The 13,830-nt window shown below is 40.4% G+C and overlaps 1 long non-coding RNA gene across 1 annotated transcript; it reads left to right on the top strand.

Annotated features, from left to right (window-relative positions):
* Nucleotides 1–10,082: 10,082 nt before the first annotated feature.
* Nucleotides 10,083–10,964, top strand: LOC138224038 (uncharacterized). The gene is made up of 2 exons (XR_011182392.1): nucleotides 10,083–10,151; nucleotides 10,371–10,964. It is a non-coding gene; the product is annotated as an uncharacterized lncRNA (long non-coding RNA).
* The last annotated feature ends 2,866 nt before the right edge of the window (nucleotides 10,965–13,830 follow it).

Below are 13,830 nucleotides of genomic sequence, written 5' to 3'. Positions count from 1 at the left end.
TTTACTTAATCTAAACACTTAAATACAGGCTTCTAGTTTAATTAGGGCTGCACAGTTTATGACTTAGACAGAGATTCGATCTGTCTTCCCTTGGCTGGCTAAGGGCTGAATTATCCAAAAGGTGAGATTGCACCATTGATTTTTAGTTCTTCCAACCCAGAAGTTGTCAACAATACTCATTTCCAAACTGACTCTGTTTTTCATGGTCATGAAAAGAGCATGTTTATAAAGAGATTCATCAGTCTTACTCTGCTGACCACACTCAGCTGAGAGAACCTCATCAGCCCCTGTCAACCCTTCACTTGCGACCCAAGTGGTTTAGTTCTGTAACTACAGCCTCTCCACCGTTTCCTACTGCCAGCTAGGGACTCTGTCACAAACCATCGTTCCACTTATACTATAGTTAACGAGCTATTGAACTTAATTGACCAGTTTTGAAAGTAGTGGGTACCACCATTAGCATTCTCAGCTCTAAGCTCTAAGATCATACACATGTTGATCTTTGGGTTTAGATTAGAAACATTTAGACACACGCTGCTCTCTGGGTTTACATTATGTACACTTAGGCACAGTCTGAGCTATACCACCCTGTAACTTCTGGGAGAGAAGAAGGTTACTGCTGGAAAGGTGTTAATTGGACCAGTAGGGGGAGCTAACTCTGTTTTCTGTGTGGGTCCTAATGCCCAAATATAGTGACAGTCAACATATACTGTACATATACAAAGGTGCCGTTCTTCGGATGAGACCTTAACAAGGTGCAGACTCTATATGGTCATTAAAAATCCCGGTGTGTTTAGTGAAAAGAGTAGGGGTGTTACCCCTGGCATCCTAGCTAAATTTCCCCTGTCCTTTACCCATCATGGCCTCCTCCTGGGACACTTTGGCTGCTGTTGCATCATCCAGGTGGGGCTACACTCCATAGGAGTCCCCATTCCCTGTAAAGCGCTTTGAGTGTCCAGAGAAGAGCCATATAAATTAAATATTAATAATAAATGGAGGTGGACCTTGTCAGGCAGCTCCAATCCCCCTAGGGAAATCTGCAGCACAACATTGTGTCCTGATATTGTCCTGCCCTCTACAGCTGGAGGGCGCTCCTACTCTGTCCTGTCCCTAGTTTCCTGTGCTTTGTTTGTCCTTCCCGTGTGTTTTTGTCTGGGGCTATATATTTCTGGGTCACGCTTTCCTTCTCACACATATGGAATAATAGCTTATTTTAAAGGGAACTAGAGAAACTAGGAACTAGGCAGCAGAACTGAGCTCCGCGCCTCAACCCTCTCTCTGTCTAAATATCTAAACATATGTATCTACAGTATATAGCAAGTAGTGTCACTGTATTCCACTTTCTTTGTAAACGCAGAAAAACAGATTCACAACGCGACACTGTGTCACTGTGTAAAAAAAAACGGTATGAACCTCTATATTGTAATGAGCTGCTGAGCTACTGTAAGAATAGTTCCTTACAGTAGTTACAGTAGTAGTTCCTGCTGTCAGAGGGGCTGGAAAGTGCCCGGGGTCATTTAATTAGTATTACAATTCGCGCTGAATTGAATCCATTCAGAGCCTACATTACATTTTAGCATTTCATTCAGAGCAGAAACCCTCAAACCTGAAGAAGGTTTGAGTTTTCTCTCTTCTCTTTTAAAACGTGTGTACAATGCTGTAATACAATTTAAAATAAAAGTTTAAACAGTATCAACTAAACTCCATTAATATAAGTATCGAGTGGTATTAAATAAATACAGCTTTTTAGTATATATTACACTTTTCGAAAATGTATTTAAAAAATAAAACGATTACAATCTAATCTTTCCACGTTTGATCCCAAAATCCCAAGAAAAATAAATCTAAACGGGGAGAAAGCTATGTTGAAAGTTTATTAAGATACTTAGAAGACAAAGATAACAATTTATGTTGCATTTGTCTGTTAATCAAAAAATACATATAATTAAACACGCGTTTGCGATTTAAATCAAAACGTGATTTAATTAATTATACATGTTTATATTGTAACGCATACTGTACAGCCTCTATACAGCCTGTACAGCCTCATTTCTCTATAAAAATGTAAAAGATCATTTGCGCAGCCTAAGAGGGGGGGTCTACTCTCAGTGACAGATGACAATCCTCCATGCACTCAAGTGAAAAATTAATAACGCCAATGTAAATGTCGTATTTACAATTTGTTGATAATAGAAGTGTTAAGTTCTCTAAAGCTTTGTGATAGTTTACCCAGGCAGCAAAAGATCACCTACACTGGGAAGATGTGACACCGAAGATATGATTAATAACCTTTTAAATCTGGAGGGAGATCTAAAGGGATCCCCCCCCACACACACACGCACACGATAGAAGCAGGAAACAGAAGCAGGGACAGTTGTCAGAAGGAAAGAAGGTGACTATTCATTGTTATTAAAAATAACTTAAATTCATTTAATTAAGATATGTGATATTTATAAATATAAAAAGTTAATTAATTGTCCATAATATTGCTATTCTATTTTTTCAAAGAAATGTTTGTTGAAAGAAAAACCAAGACACCGGCAGGATTTGAACACACAACCTGTGAGTTACTAGTCCAGCACATAGACCAGCAGGCTACTGGGGAAGACACATCTTCATGAGCAGGTGTGAAACAGCCCTACACAGCCCTCTCACAGTACCCAAATATAATTATATCGTTATTAATTTCTTTAGATATGCGATTCCATATTATATTAGAAGAAAAGCTTAAAACTACCACTTTTTTACACGCTATTTCACATGTTAGTTATAGACTTCGATGCTTAAAATGTTTAGGGAGAAATGGAATACTGGTGTGTATTTTTTCTTCAAAGTACCGATTCCTGGAATCTGACTGGCTGACACCCTTCTGAAGTGGTTCCATAATATCTGGTATACGGAAAAGAAAGCATAGATAAAAAAGCTTGGATTCTCATGTATCTGATACAAGTATCTTTTAATACAGTCTTTGCTGTGCTCTTGAGGATCCTTGTGATAATTGAGCTCTGGTTGAATGATAAGTGTTGCAGTTTAAGTAATTTTCGTAGTTAGAAATTAAGAAACGCTCTGTTAAAAGCAAGGGAGTTTTTATGTCTGTTACAGTAAAAGAAAATGCCTGACAAAGTAGGGCTTGGAAAGATTCAACGAAATGCTGTAGTGTTTGTCAAACAAAAAAATACAAGTATTTTCGTTTAAAATGATGGTGAGAAAGAATGTGGACCAGCGTAATACTTTGAGTTTACAGCTTGTCCAAAGTCATTCATTATTAATACTATTAGTAATATCTTCGGTAAAGGCTTTGATGCATAAAATATTTTTGCATAATTAAAATATTTATGATAAAGGTAGGTTGTATACTTTTGTCCAACTGAGCAATCTTGCTTTCATAAAATATACCAACTTTTTAATGACTGATGATGAACATGCTGTAATACACAGTTTAAATTTAAAAGTTCAAATGCTGTACATGAGAGGTTAAGCTTTATTGGCTCCTCCTGGCGGTTTTACAAGGTGATTCCGGATACTTTCCAGCATGACGTCAAATGACGCGATACACCGCGTGATACTGCGTTTTGATGCAACACGCCCACCGTGGTATACTGCATCTGTCCAGTCAGAAGAACATTAAAACATGTTACAAACCATAAGAGGATGTTTGACTCATCCATCTCAGTTCACAAATGAAGCATTTGTGCTGAAATCAGTATAGTTAAAGTGATAATAATTAATTATTTAGGATAAAACACTGAAAGTTAAAATTATGTAATGAAGTGTTCCAAATATTTTACCATATGCTGTTTGATTTTTTAATTTCAGAATCCAGTGAACAGCAGTGTAAGTTTATAACTCTAAGCACAGACTAGCCTGGTATCGACAGAAAGCTGGAGAAGCTCCTAAACTCCTGATCTATGGAGCAACTACCCATCAGTCTGGATTCCCAGAGCATTTCTGTGCCAGTGGATCTGGGACTGACTTCACTCTGACCATCACAGGAGTCCAGGTTGAAGATGCAGCAGATTACTACTGCCAGAGTGCTCACAGTAGTGGTGTGTTTACACAGTGTTATACACACGTACAAAAACCTCCCTAATCAGGAACGCACAGCAACTGCGCTGTTGCAGCTTTGACCTACTGAATGTGCTGAAGGTGAATGCAAAGACACAGGACACAGCCTGTAAAGGAGCTCAACTGCAGACAAACACACTTTAAATCTCACATTATTGTTTGGATTCAGTGTTTTAAACTTCTGTCGCCATTTCTTAGAAGTGTGATAGAAAGGGTTTTTGACCAATTTACTGAACTCAATTTACTGAAAATGCTGAGATAAGACACTAAAAGTTGCCTTAAGTAGCAGAATCTTCTTTAAAAACCCAAAGTGCACATATCTCTAGGTCACCTACTGTACTCTGCACTTTGTCAGTTTTGATATTTACAGTTGTTAAGCACAAACTGTAATATTTATCATGTCTTTATTTGCAAAATGACCTCATCTATCCAGGTGCAGAGGAGACAGTGTGACCCCCAATGTCCCAACCCCACTCCAGCAGGCTTTATTGGTCACCCTTAGGTCACCAGTTTCTAAAGACCTCAGTTTCATTCTGATCAGGTGATCATTAAACAGGTCATTATTGCTCTAAGTAATTTATAGATCATTTAGAAAACAATCTGCTTACTTAAAAAAATATCTGACTATCTTATGCTATCTGGTCAGGTTACTGAGGACGACAGGTCTTTTCCCTCAGGCCTGTCGGGATTTAGTTCAGATAAGAGTCTTCATCTCCCAAAGAAATAGTTTTGATCAGCCACAGTAAATTTGAAGAATTCAGGTTAATACACTGACAAGTGTTTATACTTTGCCTTCACAAAATGGTTTGACTACACTTCGCCTTTATCTAATTTAATCGTATCTCTCTCAATAATGAAGCCTTAGTGCTATTGAAAGTCACATGTCAGTTCAGTCTGACTGCCTTTCCTCAACTACAGACTGACACTGATCTGCAGTCTGCACTAGAGGGCGCTGCCTTGAAGCTTTTGGACAGACCTGAGTCTGCACAATGGCTGCATTATGAACGTCTCTAAAGTTTAATTCATGTGTCAATACTTTTCTCGATACTAAGATTTAATTTTATTGTTTCAGATTTTATTAATGCTGCATCAACCAGACATTTTACAATTATAAATAGATATCACTGTTAGACCATGTTTATACTCAATCTGGATATGGGTATTTTGTAAGTTATCATGTTTAAGTCCATGCTATCAAAGATAAACATTACACAACAGGGATATTAGTAATAATGTTTCCACCAAAATAAAATGGTTTTCTGAAATTTAAATTTTTACAAACTCCAGTACAATCAAAAAACAGTCACTAGTCCGTCCCCACTCCACCCTGAGGCCTGAGCGCTGTGCCTGCTGGGATGTTCAAATCCAGGTGACCCAGGGCAAAGATGATCTTGCTGTTTCTAAATTCCTGACAGCACACTGAAGTGACAGAAATTTAACCATTTTCATGTGCAACTGCTCTCTGAATCCTAAGAGCAAATATAGATCAGAGTGAGAGAAATTGTTAGACTCTGTCTAGAGTCGCTGGGATGTGAGTGTTTACTGGGGTTTTGTATAATAATAATAATAATTGCTTGCACTTATATAGCGCTTTTCTGGACACTCCACTCAAAGCGCTTTACAGGTAATGGGGACTCCCCTCCACCACCACCAATGTGCAGCATCCACCTGGATGATGCGACGGCAGCCATAGTGCGCCAGAACGCTCACCACACATCAGACATCAGTGGGGAGGAGAGCAGAGTAATGTAGCCAATTCATAGATGGGGATTATTAGGAGGCCATGATTGGTAAGGGCTAATGGGAAATTTGGCCAGGACGCCGGGGTTACACCCCTACTATTTTCGAGAAACGCCATGGGATTTTTAATGACCACAGAGAGCCAGGACCTCGGTTTTACGTCTCATCCGAAGGACGGCGCCTGTTTACAGTATAGTGTCCCCGTCACTATACTGGGGCATTAGGACCCACATGGACTGCAGGGTGAGCGCCCCCTGCTGGCTCCACTAACACCTCTTCCAGCAGCAACCTTAGTTTTTCCCAGGAGGTCTCCCATCCAGGTACTGACCAGGCTCACACCTGCTTAGCTTCAGTGGGTTACCAGTTGTATAGATGTTTATAAGTGTCTATGATGTGTCTGTGGATTGTGAGGCGTGTCTGTATTGTGGAATGTCTTTCTCTTATTTTTTCAATGGTAGTAAAGAAATAAGTTGTACATACACCAACAATAAATATATTGTTTTGTCTTTAGTTATAAATCAGTTTATCATACTGTATGCTGTACTGTAAATGTAACACACATCTTCATCCAAGGGGGCATGCCAACACCATATTGTCTGACAGTGTCTTGCAAACTCGGCCTGCAAACTCTTTAACTTCCTATTACTTGAGTGACTCCTCTCTGGCCTGGATTGCAGAAATGAAACAGAGTGCTATTCGCTCGCCAAAGTTAATTTGCTAGTCTGGGTAGCTGCATGTCTTGATGTGTCTGTGTCAGCTCTATAGCTCTTCCACATAATCTCAGCTCAGTACTGCTGCCTCTCCTAAAGCACCTCTGCTCACTCATACTCTTCTCCTACAGTAAATCTGCTCACTCACACTCTTTCCTACAGTAAATCTGCTCACTCACACTCTTCTCCTACAGTAAGTCTGCTCACTCACACTCTTTCCTACAGTAAATCTGCTCACTCACACTCTTTCCTACAGTAAATCTGCTCACTCACACTCTTCTCCTACTGTAAATCTACTCACACACACTCTTCTCCTACAGCAACTCTCCTCACTCACACTCTTCTCCCACAGTAAATCTGCTCACACACTTCTCTCCTACAGTAACTCTGCTCACACACACTCCACTCCTACAGTAACTCTGCTCACACACATTTTTCTCCTACAGTAACTCTGCTCACTCAAACTCTTAAGTCCTTGTCTGTTCAGTGCTTTAACACAAATCAGCAGTTTCCTTTGTAGGATTTGTGAAGTACTTTACTCAGTAAATTGCAGGGGAGCTGGAAACTATATTGGCAAGATACACCCTGGACAGGACAAAAGTCCATCACAAGGCACAAACACAGAGATCCACATTATGTGATCATTTATGTGAGCTCATCAGCAGCTCATGTGTCCATGTGAATGTCAGCGTGGGTAAACCGTTTGTTTAATGTATGATAAATAGTAATATAGAAATCACATGAATCATTATAAACACCAGCATACAGGAATGAAAAATATATTTTGTTCTAGGGAGAGCTTATGCTGCATACATTTTAACTGCCAGCATCACTAATCAGATTAATCTTCAAAACCAAACTGCACACTTTTTCAAACTGTGAAGCCAGCAGGACAGATGAAACTTGTTTTGAGCAGAGCTCACTTCAACACTGAAACAAGTCCCAAGAACAAAATGACAACAGATACAAAGTCATTTTTACAGCTCAATTTCACATGTTCTCTATAGGAACAGGGTCTGTCTCTGAAAACTATAAAACATGCAGGCTTGCTCACAAAACCTCAGAAACAATATTTTCCAAATGGTGCTTCTCCCCAGTTGAATAGGTTGTCTGTAAAATGCCAATGATAGTGAAATTTCCCTTCTAAAACATCTGAAATTGTACTTATGTGTAAACAGTATTCATGTGTTAAAAAAATATTAAGATTGTGGCTACGCTTTGCAAGTTTCTGATTGAAATTATTTCTGCAGTCAATGAAAATATCTGGGAATATCTGAACTATCGCTGCTCCTGCTTGAGCTCTACTTTCTTGCCACCAACCACGACACTGCTTGGGTTTGACTTCCATCTGCCAGTCATTTTATTAGCGCAAGATTATAAGAGTCGGGTTGACTTTATTTCTGACTCTCCACTGAAATAACAGTTTAACGAACTTCTGGTTAATAATCCGAGAAGCAGTGTAATTTAAGAGGACCTGTCTGAAGAGAAACCTGCTGATAGAGTGCTTCTGCACTTTACTGCAGCATATTTTTGTGAGATTGGATTTGCGTGTTAAACTGCAATGAAAACAAAACACGAACAGACTTGATATTGCACTTGCTAGGAGAATCCAGCTCTCCAGCAATGTTCCCTATATTAAGCAATTTTGTGAGTAAACAATACAAAAACATGTATATTATATATGACTTATAATTGGCAAAATTCCAAAGAATTGATTGTTTTTAAAAAGACACTCATGTTTTAGTTTCAGCACGTCACAAAGCAAACAAGGAGGGTTTTTCAGCACCAGGTGTTGAGGGCTGCATACAGTAGATTTTAAATTAATCTGATGGGCCAGAAACACCTCTGTGTTGGTGTAGTTTCATGCCTTATCCTACATATTTTCTTCCCTGATCAAAGACCCCATTAACACAGACACTGGACAATGAGCACACATTCATGGGTAACATGAGGATTGCATACAGGTTTGACTGGACATGTGATTAAAAAGGGCTGGTTGAGAACAGAACAGGATGCAACAGAACAGTGCATCAGGCCACCTGTCCCTCTGTGAAGAAGCCCTGGGCATTAGACTCTGCACACATAATGGACTGTAGGGATGTTTCCAGCCCCATGGGAAGAAGAGTAATGAGCCACTTGCGGGGGATTATACAGTTGGACACTGTCAAAGTATATTAAATTCAACCAAAACCAATTAACCTAGAAACTTGTCTTTGGACAGTACTAGGAAACAGGAACACCCGTTTCCCCTGAAACAGAGGAAACCCACACAAACAAGGGGGAAAATCTAAACTCCATACAGGCAACACCACAGGAATTGACCCCAGAGCCCCAGTACTGTGAGGCAGCTAACAATTGTGCCACCCATAGACTCATATATTTGACAAAATATGAAATACCTATGACTGAAAATAACAAATGGTCAACTTTCAGAATAGGTGCCAGTTATAGACAGATATCGCTGCACAATAATTATTGGTAAAATATAGTTCGTGTGCACTATTAAATATATCAAATATATCAAACGCTTAAAACTCAGAAATGTAATTAGTACCTTAACCACTGTTATACAGGGGCAGTTCAAGTGTTCAGCACTAATACATTAGTAAAACTTACTCACAGAGAAGATTAAAGCAACAAGCTGCTGAAGTATCTAATATCCATAAGTCCTCAGTAATTTTTCATATAAAGTTTTACTGATGTTCTGTTTTAAACAGCCTGACCAGACCCATGACCTGCCCTCTTGCTTTCCTGCCCTTGAACAGATGCAGCTCTCTGATACCCCTGCAGTGTGACACCTCCCTCCACCAGCCCACTCTCCCCCACGCTAGGCAAATCAGCCTGGCTGCACTCAGCTTAGACTGTCCCTAGGGTATTTTTGCCTATGAAATCTCAAGATGTGGCGAGAAACTGAAGCTGCAGCTGAAAACATTAACACAGGCTTCACAGGCTTCACTGATGACAGCAGAGTCACTGTTACTGTTCTGTTGGAATATCACTCAGAAGGAAGAGCTGCACCAGAATTACATTACTTATCCTTGAGAGAGAGGTTCACAGTTATTCTGGCCTTTGAGGATTCACAAGGAATAACAAATGTCCCATTATTTAAAGATGCAAGCATGCAGACTTACTTATTAGCAACAAATGAGCACATATACCCCGGTATGGCTTACATGATCATAGAGTAAGCAAAGACATTTGTGTTGTTGAACAGTATATGAAGACACAGAGATAAGTACTGCTTTCACCAGACTCTCCACACTCAGCCGTCTTGAGTGGAAGAAGGGCTTAGCCGATTGTGTCTCATCCTCTGCTCCTTATAAACGTGTGTTCTGTCTGGTCCTGCGTTCCTAGGAGTGTTGATGCTAAACTGCTCGCCTTGCTCTGTCACAACACACAGCATCAAGCCTGTGTTTCCAGCACTGACTGGCTACAAGTGCTGCTGAACCCAAGAAGACAATTTACATAGAAGAGACACTTTGCACATGCTTCAGTGCTCTGGGAGTGTTTATTGCCCTTAAGTTTAACACTTCCAGACTGAGAGCTGCCTTTCATAGTAACAGAAACAACAGCAACAATGACTTTCTTCAACATCTTTATCTGGACACTCCTCATCACTGTTCAGGGAAGGAATGGGTTTGTCAATTTTTATAAATTTTAAAATATGTATAAAGCATGTGAATAAAAAATCAAGGTTCATGTTAATTTAGTTAAAGAGAAAAACTATAAAAGCATCATAATGGATATCTTATTAATATATTCTTTTCACATGTCTATCATACTGTATAATGTGTTACGGATTTACAGAATAATTTGGTATTTTCAATACCTTCCCATTTTCCCATTCATTTTCAGAATCCAGTGGACAGATTTCTGTGACCCAGACTCCTACAATATCGACTGTTCCAGGACAGACAGTCACCATGAGCTGTAAGACCAGTCCTGCAGTGTATAGTAACAACTACCTCCAATGGTACCAACAGAAAGCTGCAGAAGTTCCTAAGCTCCTGATCTATGGAGCAACTAATCGCCAGACTGGGATCCCAGAGCCTTTCAGTGGCAGTGGATCTGGGACTGACTTCACTCTGACCATCACAGGAGTCCAGGCTGAAGATGCAGCAGATTATTACTGTCAGGGTCAACACTACCCAAACAGTAAATGGGTGTTCACACAGTGTTCCACACTCATACAAAAAAACATCTCTCAGCAGGGCTGCACAGCAACTGCACTGCTGCAGCTGGGACCTATTGCAGGTGCTGAGGGTGAAGGCAGTGACACAGGACAAAGACTGTGGAGGAGCTCAGCTGCACAAAAACACACTGAACTTCAATAATAAAACAAAACATAAACGTCTTCTGATACTGAAGTAAAATATGATGAAAACCAAATTATCTGCTTTACTGTATCTCTAATGAATAAATCGTTACAGGTTAAAGATTAGAAATAAACAGGCTTCAGCTGTATCTTTTACGTATCACATCTCTTTCAATAATCACTTACCCAATTCAAGGTAATGGAGGCCCAGAGCGTGGCCATTACAGGGTACACAGACACTCTGACATACAGTACAGACACACTCACATCAGGGCCGATTTTCCCAGAAGCCAATTAACCTACCACATGAACACAAGAAGAACATACAAACTTTACACAGGTAGAACCCAAGGTCTGGAATGGAACCCAGGGCCCCAGCATTGTGAGGTAGGTGTCACAACATCATCCCTCCTCTAGAGGTGCTCCTACCTTTTTCATTGTGTTCCCCAGCCTTATTTATCCCAGCTGTTTCCCGTTTCCCTATTTAAGCCCGGTATCTCCGTAGTTCTGGGCTCAGCTTTGGAAGATGGGCGTCTGAAGGCCCGCCGGCTCAGGAGCAGTCCGAGGGCAAGGCCTTATCCCCGGACGTCCTGACCTACTGAGTCCGGGGCTCGGAGTGCCTTGTCCCATTATGGTTTTAACCTTTCGTGTTCCTGGTCCCAGTTTGTATTTCTGATTTTAGTCTCCTTCATCTTTGTTGGATCTTCCAGCATCTGGACCTTGCACTGCTCCCTGATTTCTCCCATTGGACTTCCTTTCGGACTCGTCTGTCTGCGCTTCCCCCATGCACTGGATCACAGTCTTCACTGCCCCCCTGTCCATCATCCCGTCCATTCCTCGCCGTGTCTTCCCTGATGTCCTTCTCCAGTCATTTCCTGATTATAACGTCCTGCATAGGGTCTTTAATAACACACATCACGGGAGTCAGAACTGGCTTCCATGACACAGTGGGTTTCTTAAACAGAGTCCAGGTGTTAAATATAACAGTAGAAAATCCCTAATGCATATATTAAATTGACTGTTAGTCCCACTTTATCAATTTTATGGTGCTTCCTTCCTGACCCCAGTGACAGTAGGCTTGGTGTAGAGAGATTTCCAGTCCTGTTTGGTCCTGAGCTGAGCTTCTATGATGCTGTAGATCCTTCAGTCATGATCTCCTGCCCTGTTTAATAATTTCATCAACACTCCTGCCTGCCACACAGCTCTGTGTTCAGAGAGTCAGAATGGCAAGATAAGTGTTATGACAGTGATATTGCCATCAGTCTAGAGTGATTCTGTAATATTAATAATCTCCTTTTCTCATATTCTGTTTCAGACTTCAGTAGGTCACTGTCTCTTGGTCATGGACTGTGGAGACTGAAACATTTTTTTTCAATTTTAATGTCTGTGACTAGTAAATCTTACTCTGTGTGCTGAGTTTTCCCTTCTGAGTGCTAGCAGCTATTTGACACCCTACGTGTTGTCCCAGGTGTTGTAATTCTGTTGTCCCGAGGACACACCTGCACAGTCCCTGTACATTTGTGTGCTGTGCTCCCAGTGTCCCGGTGTGACTAGTAACCTTCCAGGGCAAGACCATGTGCAGGAACCTCACTGAACCTCACAGATTCTTAATTCCTCGCACTCACATGTCATGAGCTCTGGTGTATCTACTGTCCCTGATACTTGCTCCAAGACCTCCAACTTATTTTCTAAATACACAGTGGTTGTCTTCTAAAATGTCTTTATTTTGTAATTATTATTCTAGTACAGCCCTGTAACACAAGCTGTAATACAAGCTCTCTAACTCTCCATCTTTCCATGTTAATGTTAGATAGATAGTACTTTATTAATCCCGTAGGGAAATTGATGACTGTCGGGAGAAACAAGGCGACAATTCTTTCAAAACCTTTCAAAAATGTTGTTGATTTGTACAGTGCAAGGAGCTAAGGCAAGGGGGGAGGGAGGGTATTTCCATTCACTTTTTGAAAGTTCACATCTTTCATGAATTGCATTCAGGCATGCAAGTGCTGCCACATTTCCACGAGCTCTACTCTCCCTAAACGCCCACGTGCCAATTAACCCATCACTACTTAAACCTTCACTTGTCTTCCTTTCCTTGCTCACTATTGAGGTTTCCTCCCTGAGTTCCATACTTGTACGTTCCCAGCCTTTTCCTTATGATATCTCCTCTCCCGGCATTTCGACTCTTCGCTCTCGTCCTCGACTACGACTTCGCTTCCTGTTTTGGTACATCGCCTCCTTGGAACCTTCCCAGCTTTTGACCTCCTAGTTTTTGTCCAAGACAACGTTTTCGTCCTTCGATTTGACACTGAACCACAGTTACCAGAATAGCCACACACATGGTCCTACCTTCTGTTGCCTAGTGCTACGTGACAACATCTAAAAAAATAAATAATTTGCAGTTCAGAATCTGCAACAATGGGGAGAAACTCAGCTATCTGTTAGTTGTACAGTATGTGATATAAACTTGCTGTAGGTCTATAACACTTTGTGTTGTTTAGTTGTGTGTTATTTTTAATAAATGTTTATCTTACTTTGCCTCCGAGTCATTACTCTGAGTTATTACTCAGAGCTGTGTCAGAGAATGTACTGGCCTCGCTGGATGTAGCTGTCTCCAGCTGTCCACCCAACTGAACACTCATCCAAGTAACTCTCATAGAAAGCACACTGCTATTTAATTCAAATAGTTTATTTGCATAGAAAGTGTGAAAAGATATTGCTAGAATGCAGATGTATGTATAAGGATTGCCACACTTGTGCACTAAACTTTATGTTACAACAGAGCTTTTTTTTTAACAGAGACTTTTTTTTTAACAAACATTTCTTTGAAAAATTAAAATAGGGTTAGTGTTAGGGTCACAGTCAAACTTTAAATCAACAATTGATTTAAGGACAATCTGTCGCAGTGCAATGAAATACAATATTGTTGTTGTTGTTATTGTTGTTTTTATCCTGTAAAGCGTTTTGAGAAGCCACCTTTAAAGGCACTATATAAAAGCG

The sequence above is a fragment of the Lepisosteus oculatus genome, chromosome 18 (assembly GCF_040954835.1).
Source record: "Lepisosteus oculatus isolate fLepOcu1 chromosome 18, fLepOcu1.hap2, whole genome shotgun sequence".
NCBI lineage: Eukaryota > Metazoa > Chordata > Actinopteri > Semionotiformes > Lepisosteidae > Lepisosteus > Lepisosteus oculatus.
Note: the sequence above shows the minus strand (reverse complement) of the source record. Positions and strands in the feature narration are given on the sequence as shown.